Source organism: Ranitomeya variabilis, chromosome 4, assembly GCF_051348905.1.
Source record: "Ranitomeya variabilis isolate aRanVar5 chromosome 4, aRanVar5.hap1, whole genome shotgun sequence".
Lineage (NCBI taxonomy): Eukaryota > Metazoa > Chordata > Amphibia > Anura > Dendrobatidae > Ranitomeya > Ranitomeya variabilis.
The window spans coordinates 603,806,041-603,815,554 of record NC_135235.1 but is presented as its reverse complement, the minus strand read 5'-3'; the positions used below and the strand labels follow the sequence as shown (position 1 = coordinate 603,815,554).

The following is a 9,514-nucleotide window of genomic DNA, read 5'->3' as shown; positions in this document are numbered from 1 at the left end:
CGGGTCGGGTGCGTGTGACACAAATTAACCCGTGAGTAGCAAATAATCAGCTGAGACCAAGGACATATGGGGAACCATCAGAGACCTAATACTGAGGGTGTAGACTGGGAACCAGGAGACTCCTCAATAAGATGCTGACCAGATCTCAAAGACTCGTCACAACGTGCAGGTTACAGAAGGTACAGTCCACTATCGCGACAGCTCTGTAGGGAGGATCGCTTACACCAGCAGGTAGGAAAGGGTGGCGCACCGTTCGGCGCTCCCGTGTGCAGCCCGCAGGGGGCGCTACCGCCCTCTCTACACATGACAGCTCGCGGTTACATCTGTGCGGGAGTCGTAGCTGGATGCAGAGAGGAGAAGGAGCCGGAGCCTCTGACTTGTTGATTTCCATCAGGAACCTGCAGAAACATGAAAATCTGGGAGCAGCGAGAGCGGAGAGAGGCCTGAAGGAGCCGGAGGCAGGAGCGGCGGCAGCACCGGGAGGCGGCTGGATGCTGAGCCAGTCATCCGGAGCCCGTGCATGAGGTACAGCCGCTCATTTCAGCCTTGTAGACTTTAAAGGCGCAGGGTGTATTTATTGTGCAGGCGGCAGGGACGTGCGCGGAGCGGCAGCTTCTCCTGCACCCGGGCGGCATCGGCAGTGACAGGTGGAGGCCGGATCCGTCCGTGACTGACAGACCAGTGAGCACCGACAGCGGGAGCAGGACACCGCAAGATGGCCACCAACATCTACCCTCTACAGAGGGCAAAAGATGCAACTCCGACAGGTGGCCAGACAACCACCCCCATCCTCCCATCACAGGACTGGACGTGGACACCACTGTCCCCATCATATCACTGGACGTGGACATCACTCTCCTCATCATATCACTGGACGTGGACACTACTCTCCCCATCATATCACTGGATATGGACACTACTCTCCCCATCATATCACTGGACGTGGACACTACTCTCCCCATCATATCACTGAACGTGGACACTACGCTCCCCATCATATCACTGGACGTGGACACTACTCTCCCCATCCTATCACTGGACGTGGACACTACTCTCCCCATCATATCACTGGACGTGGACACTACACTCCCCATCATATCACTAGACGTGGACACTACACTCCCCATCATATCACTGGATGTGGACACTACTCTCCCCATCATGTCACTGACGTGGACACTACTCTCCCCATCATATCACTAGACGTGGACACTACTCTCCCCATCATATCACTGAACGTGGACACTACTCTCCCCATCATATCACTGAACGTGGACACTACTCTCCCCATCATATCACTGAACGTGGACACTACTCTCCCCATCATATCACTGAACGTGGACACTACTCTCCCCATCATATCACTGGACGTGAACACTACTCTCCCCATCATATCACTGGACGTGGACACTACTCTCCCCATCATATCACTGGACGTGGACACTACTCTCCCCATCATATCACAGAACATGGACACTACTCTCCCCATCATATCACTGGAAGTGGACACTACTCTCCCCATCATATCACAGAACGTGGACACTACTCTCCCCATTATATCACTGGACGTGGACACTACTCTCCCCATCATATCACTGGACGTGGACATCACTCTCCCCATCATATCACTGAATGTGGACACTACTCTCCCCATCATATCACTGAACGTGGACGCTACTCTCCCCATCATATCAGTGAACGTAGAAATCACTCTCCCCATCATGTTACTGGACACTACTCTCCCCGTCATAATACTGGACGTGGACACTACTCTTCCCATCATAGCACTGAACGTGGACACTACTCTCCCCATCATATCACACTGACACTGAACATAGACACTACTCTCCCCATCATATCACTGAACGTGGACACTACTCTCCCCATCATAATGCTCGATGTGGATAGTAATCTCCCCATCTTATCACTGGATTTGGACACTACTCTCCCCATCATAATAATGGATATGGACACTACTCTCCCCATTATATCACTGCACATGATCACTACTCTCCCCTTTATACCACTGGACGTGGACATTACTCTCCCCATCATATCACTGGACACTACTCTCACCATCATATCACTGGACGTGGACATTACTCTCCTCATATCACTGGACGTGGACATTGCTCTCCCCATCATATCACTGGATGTGGACACTACTCTCCCCATCATATCACTGGACGTGGACACTGCACTCCCCATTATACCACTTGGTGTGGACACTACTCTCCCCATCATAATACTACATGTGGGCACTACTTTCCTCATCAAATCACTGGATGTGGTCGCTACTCTCCCCATAATAATGGACGTGGACACTACTCTCTCCCTATCAAAATTACTAGACTTGGACACTATTTTCCACATCATATTACAAGACGTGAACTCTACTCTTTCCATCATACTACTGTATGTGAACACTACTCTCCTCATCGAATTACTGGACGTGGACACTACTCTCCTCATCATATAACTGGACATGAACACTACTCTCCCAATTACATAACTGGACATGAACACTACTCTCCCCATCATAGTACTGGATGTGACCCTTACTCTCATCATATTACTGGATGTGAACACTACTCCCCCCCATCAAATTGGTGGACGTGGACACTCCTCTCCCTTTCATATTACTGGATATGGACACTACTCTCCCCGTCATATAACTGGACACAAGCACTACTCTCCCCATCATATTATTGGACGGGGACACTACTCTCCCCATCGTATTACTAAATGTGGAGACTAATATCCTTAACATATTACTCAACGTGGACACTACTTTCCCCATCATATTACGTGGACATATTGCTGGACAAGGACACTTCTCTGTTCATCATATTACTGGATGTGGACACTACTCTCCTCATCATGTAACTGGAAGAGTACACTTCTCGCCCCATCATAGTTTGTGGACATATTACTGGATGTGGACACTACTCTCACCATCATATTATTGCACGTGGACTTTACTCTCCCCATATTACTGGACATGGACACTACTTTTCCTGTCATCTTGCTGGACGTGGACACTACTCTCCCCATCATATTCCTGGATGTGGACACTACTCTCCCCATCATATTCCTGGATGTGGACACTACTCTCCCCATCATAATGCTCGATGTGGATACTAATCTCCCCATCTTATCACTGGATTTGGACACTACTCTCCCCATCATAATAATGGACATAGATACTACTCTCCCCATCATATCACTGAACGTGGACACTACTCTCCCCATCATAATGCTCGATGTGGATACTAATCTCCCCATCTTATCACTGGATTTGGACACTACTCTCCCCATCATAATAATGGACATAGATACTACTCTCCCCATCATATCACTGAACGTGGACACTACTCTCCCCATCATAATGCTCGATGTGGATACTAATCTCCCCATCTTATCACTGGATTTGGACACTACTCTCCCCATCATAATAATGGACATAGATACTACTCTCCCCATCATATCACTGGACGTGGACACTACCCTCCCCATCATATCACTGGATGTGGACGTCACTCTCCCTATCATGTCACTGGACGTGGACACTACTCTCCCCATCATATCACTGGACGTGGACATCACTCTCCCCATCATATCACTGGACGTGGACACTACTCTCCCCATCATATCACTGGACGTGGACACTACTCTCCCCATCATATCACTGGACGTGAACACTACTCTCCCCATCATATCACTGGACGTGGACACTACTCTCCCCATCATATCACTGGACGTGGACACTACTCTCCCCATCATATCACAGAACATGGACACTACTCTCCCCATCATATCACTGGAAGTGGACACTACTCTCCCCATCATATCACAGAACGTGGACACTACTCTCCCCATTATATCACTGGACGTGGACACTACTCTCCCCATCATATCACTGGACGTGGACATCACTCTCCCCATCATATCACTGAATGTGGACACTACTCTCCCCATCATATCACTGAACGTGGACGCTACTCTCCCCATCATATCAGTGAACGTAGAAATCACTCTCCCCATCATGTTACTGGACACTACTCTCCTCGTCATAATACTGGACGTGGACACTACTCTCCCCATCATAGCACTGAACGTGGACACTACTCTCCCCATCATATCACACTGACACTGAACATAGACACTACTCTCCCCATCATATCACTGAACGTGGACACTACTCTCCCCATCATAATGCTCGATGTGGATAGTAATCTCCCCATCTTATCACTGGATTTGGACACTACTCTCCCCATCATAATAATGGATATGGACACTACTCTCCCCATTATATCACTGCACATGATCACTACTCTCCCCTTTATACCACTGGACGTGGACATTACTCTCCCCATCATATCACTGGACACTACTCTCACCATCATATCACTGGACGTGGACATTACTCTCCTCATATCACTGGACGTGGACATTGCTCTCCCCATCATATCACTGGATGTGGACACTACTCTCCCCATCATATCACTGGACGTGGACACTGCACTCCCCATTATACCACTTGGTGTGGACACTACTCTCCCCATCATAATACTACATGTGGGCACTACTTTCCTCATCAAATCACTGGATGTGGTCGCTACTCTCCCCATAATAATGGACGTGGACACTACTCTCTCCCTATCAAAATTACTAGACTTGGACACTATTTTCCACATCATATTACAAGACGTGAACTCTACTCTTTCCATCATACTACTGTATGTGAACACTACTCTCATCATCGAATTACTGGTCGTGGACACTACTCTCCTCATCATATAACTGGACATGAACACTACTCTCCCAATTACATAACTGGACATGAACACTACTCTCCCCATCATAGTACTGGATGTGACCCTTACTCTCATCATATTACTGGATGTGAACACTACTCCCCCCCATCAAATTGGTGGACGTGGACACTCCTCTCCCTTTCATATTACTGGATATGGACACTACTCTCCCCGTCATATAACTGGACACAAGCACTACTCTCCCCATCATATTATTGGACGGGGACACTACTCTCCCCATCGTATTACTAAATGTGGAGACTAATATCCTTAACATATTACTCAACGTGGACACTACTTTCCCCATCATATTACGTGGACATACTGCTGGACAAGGACACTTCTCTGTTCATCATATTACTGGATGTGGACACTACTCTCCTCATCATGTAACTGGAAGAGTACACTTCTCGCCCCATCATAGTTTGTGGACATATTACTGGATGTGGACACTACTCTCACCATCATATTAATGCACGTGGACTTTACTCTCCCCATATTACTGGACATGGACACTACTTTTCCTGTCATCTTGCTGGACGTGGACACTACTCTCCCCATCATATTCCTGGATGTGGACACTACTCTCCCCATCATATTCCTGGATGTGGACACTACTCTCCCCATCATATTCCTGGATGTGGACACTACTCTCCCCATCATATTGTTGGACATGGACACTACTCTCCCATCACAGTACTGAACGTGGACACTACTCTCCTCATATTGCTGGATGTGGACACTACTCTCCCATCATATTGCTGGATGTAGATACTACTCTCCCATCATATTGCTGGATGTGGACACTACGCTCCCCATCATATTGTTGGACGTGGACACTACTCTCCCATCACAATGCTGGACGCGGACACTACTCTCCCCATCATATTGCTGGATGTGGACACTACTCTCCCATCATTTGTTTGTCGTGGACACTACTCTCCTATCACAATACTGGATGCAGACACTACTCTCCCCATCATATTGTTGGATGTGGACAGTACTCTGCCATCATATTGTTGGACGCGGACACTACTCTCCCCATCATATTGTTGGACGTGGACACTACTCTCTCATCACAATATTGAATGTGGACACTACTCTCCCATCACATTACTGGACGTGGACACTACTCTCCCATCATATTGCTGGACGTTGACACTACTCTCCCATAACATTACTGGACGTGGACACTACTTTCCCATCATTTTGTTGGATGTGGACACTACTCTCCCATCACAATACTGGACGTGGACACTACTCTCCTCATTGCTGGACATGGCCACTACTCTCCCATCACATTACTGGATGTGGTCACTACTCTCCCCATAATATTGCTTGACGTGGACACTACTCTCCCCATCATATTATTGGACATGAGCACTACTCTTCCATCACATTACTGGATGTGGACACTACTGTCCCCAAAATATTGCTCAACATGGACACTACTCTCCCATCACATTATTGGACATGGACACTACTTTCCCATCATTTTGTTGGATGTGGACACTACTCTCCCATCACAATACTGGACGCGGACACTACTCTCCCCATCATATTGTTGGACGTGGACACTACTCTCCCATCATTTTGTTGGACGTGGACACTACTCTCCTCATTGCTGGACATGGCCACTACTCTCCCATCACATTACTGGATGTGGTCACTACTCTCCCCATAATATTGCTTGACGTGGGCACTACTCTCCCATCACATTACTGGACGAGGGCACTACTCTCCCATCACATTACTGGGCGAGGGCACTACTCTCCCATCACATTACTGGACGTGGGCACTACTCTCCCATCACATTACTGGATGTGGGCACTACTCTCCCATCACATTACTGGACGTTGGCACTACTCTCCCATCACATTACTGGACGTGGGCACTACTCTCCCATCACATTACTGGACGTGGGCACTACTCTCCCATCACATTACTGGACGTGGGCACTACTCTCCCATCATATTACTGGACGTGGGCACTACTCTCCCATCACATTACTGGACGTGGGCACTACTCTTCCATCACATTACTGGACGTGGGCACTACTCTCCCATCACATTACTGGACGTGGGCACTACTCTCCCATCATATTACTCGACATGGGCACTACTCTCCCATCACATTACTGGACGTGGGCACTACTCTCCCATCACATTACTGGACGTGGGCACTACTCTCCCATCACATTACTGGACGTGGGCACTACTCTCCCATCACATTACTGGACGTGGGCACTACTCTCCCATCACATTACTGGACGTGGGCACTACTCTCCCATCACATTACTGGACGTGGGCACTACTCTCCCATCACATTACTGGACGTGGGCACTACTCTCCCATCACATTACTGACGTGGACACTACTCTCCCATCATATTGCTGGACGTTGACATTACTCTCCCATAACATTACTGGACGTGGACACTACTTTCCCATCATTTTGTTGGATGTGGACACTACTCTCCCATCACAATACTGGACGCGGACACTACTCTCCCCATCATATTGTTGAACGTGGACACTACTCTCCCATCATTTTGTTGGACGTGGACACTACCCTCCCATCACAATACTGGACGTGGACACTACTCTACTCATTGCTGGACATGGCCACTACTCTCCCATCACATTACTGGATGTGGTCACTACTCTCCCCATAATATTGCTTGACGTGGACACTACTCTCCCCATCATATTATTGGACGTGAGCACTACTCTTCCATCACATTACTGGATGTGGACACTACTGTCCCCAAAATATTGCTCAACATGGACACTACTCTCCCATCACATTATTGGACGTGGACACTACTTTCCCATCATTTTGTTGGATGTGGACACTACTCTCCCATCACAATACTGGACGCGGACACTACTCTCCCCATCATATTGTTGGATGTGGACACTACTCTCCCATCATTTTGTTGGACTTGGACACTACTCTCCCATCAGAATACTGGACGTGGACACTACTCTCCTCATTGCTGGACATGGCCACTACTCTCCCATCACATTACTGGATGTGGTCACTACTCTCCCCATAATATTGCTTGACGTGGGCACTACTCTCCCATCACATTACTGGACGAGGGCACTACTCTCCCATCACATTACTGGACGTGGGCACTACTCTCCCATCACATTACTGGACGTGGGCACTACTCTCCCATCACATTACTGGACGTGGGCACTACTCTCCCATCACATTACTGGTCGTGGGCACTACTCTCCCATCACATTACTGGACGTGGGCACTACTCTCCCATCACATTACTGGACGTGGGCACTACTCTCCCATCACATTACTGGATGTGGGCACTACTCTTTCATCATATTACTGGATGTGAGCACTACTTTCCCATCACATTACTGGATGCGGGCACTACTCTCCCATCACATTACTGGACGTGGGCACTACTCTCCCATCATATTATTGGACTTGGGCACCACTCTCCCATCACATTACTGGACATGGGCACTATTCTCCCATTACATTACTGGATGTGGGCACTACTCTCCCCATCATATTACTGGATGTGGACACTACTGTTCCCATTGCATTACTTTACGTGGACACCATTTCATCACAAGACTGGATTTACCCTTCTGGTCACACAATAGTTTTACCATTAGTTCTACACAACCCAATATAGAGACAGCACATGATTCGTTGTTGTATTAGCACCTGTTTTTTTGTTTAATTTTTAGTGTTTTGTTGTTGTTTTTTTGCACCAAAGTCATCTTTCCATTTGCGTCTTCGCTGAGGTCTATTCTTTATGTGTTCATCTGCCTTTTTTACGTCCGCCATTGTGGCCGGGGCTTTGAATTTCCAGATTTTTTTTGCCCGATTTATCATTTGCGACATTTCAAAAAGTTGCCAAGTTTTTTGCAAATGTCCTCCATCCACCCCACGGAGTGATTTTATGTATGCCTGAATTTTTCGCAACATTTTACGAAATGTGCAACTTTGTATGCTAAAAAGTTGCAAATACGATTAGAGACAGAAAAACAGATAATTTTTTTACTTTGTCTAAAATTCATGAACCATGTCAGTCATTTGGATGATCTTGGTGCAAAAAAAACCCAAAACCGTCAGCAAGTCTCACAGAGACCTATTGAAAAGTGACTTAAAAAATCCACAAATGATGAATCATGTTCGTAGTGTGCAGAGGTAACATTGTAAGGTTGTCTGTGGTACTGCACACCCTGATAGGTTGTAGTGGTATAGGACATCTAATATCTGTAGTAAGTTACACAATGGGTAGCAGTAATGTAGTGATGATTCCTGCTGTATCCTACAGTCTATATCCCTACTATATATACGGTAGGTCACCGGCAGAGGAATCATGTTCATAGGACCCCACTTTACAATGTATAACTATTATATAGTGCAGAAATATACCTATGAGTATGGTACCTGTAGGGCACGAGCAAACAACGACAAGTATTGTAGGCCGGAAGCCGAGTAGTAATACAGGCGGTATTCTATACGGTCTGTACATACATACACACCTCTCAAATTTATCAGCTTCCTGTACAAAACAGTTACAAAACTTCCTGTACAAAATGTTACCCTCCGTGATCCTTGGTATTACCTTCTCCCTGTACAGAGCAGGCCTCAGTGTTATCCTGTCTTCGGTGTTGCCCTCTCCCTATGCAAAGCGGCTCTTAGAGTTACCCTCTC

The 9,514-nt window shown here is 47.2% G+C and overlaps 1 protein-coding gene across 1 annotated transcript in view; it reads left to right on the top strand.

The window, feature by feature from the left end:
• Positions 1-264: 264 nt before the first annotated feature.
• The window catches only part of KCNB1 (potassium voltage-gated channel subfamily B member 1), a 152,930-nt gene continuing 143,680 nt past the window's right edge, over positions 265-9,514 (top strand). The window contains exon 1 of the mRNA XM_077253303.1: positions 265-525. The gene's annotated coding sequence lies outside the window, so the exon portion shown is untranslated. The remainder of the gene's footprint in view (positions 526-9,514) is intronic.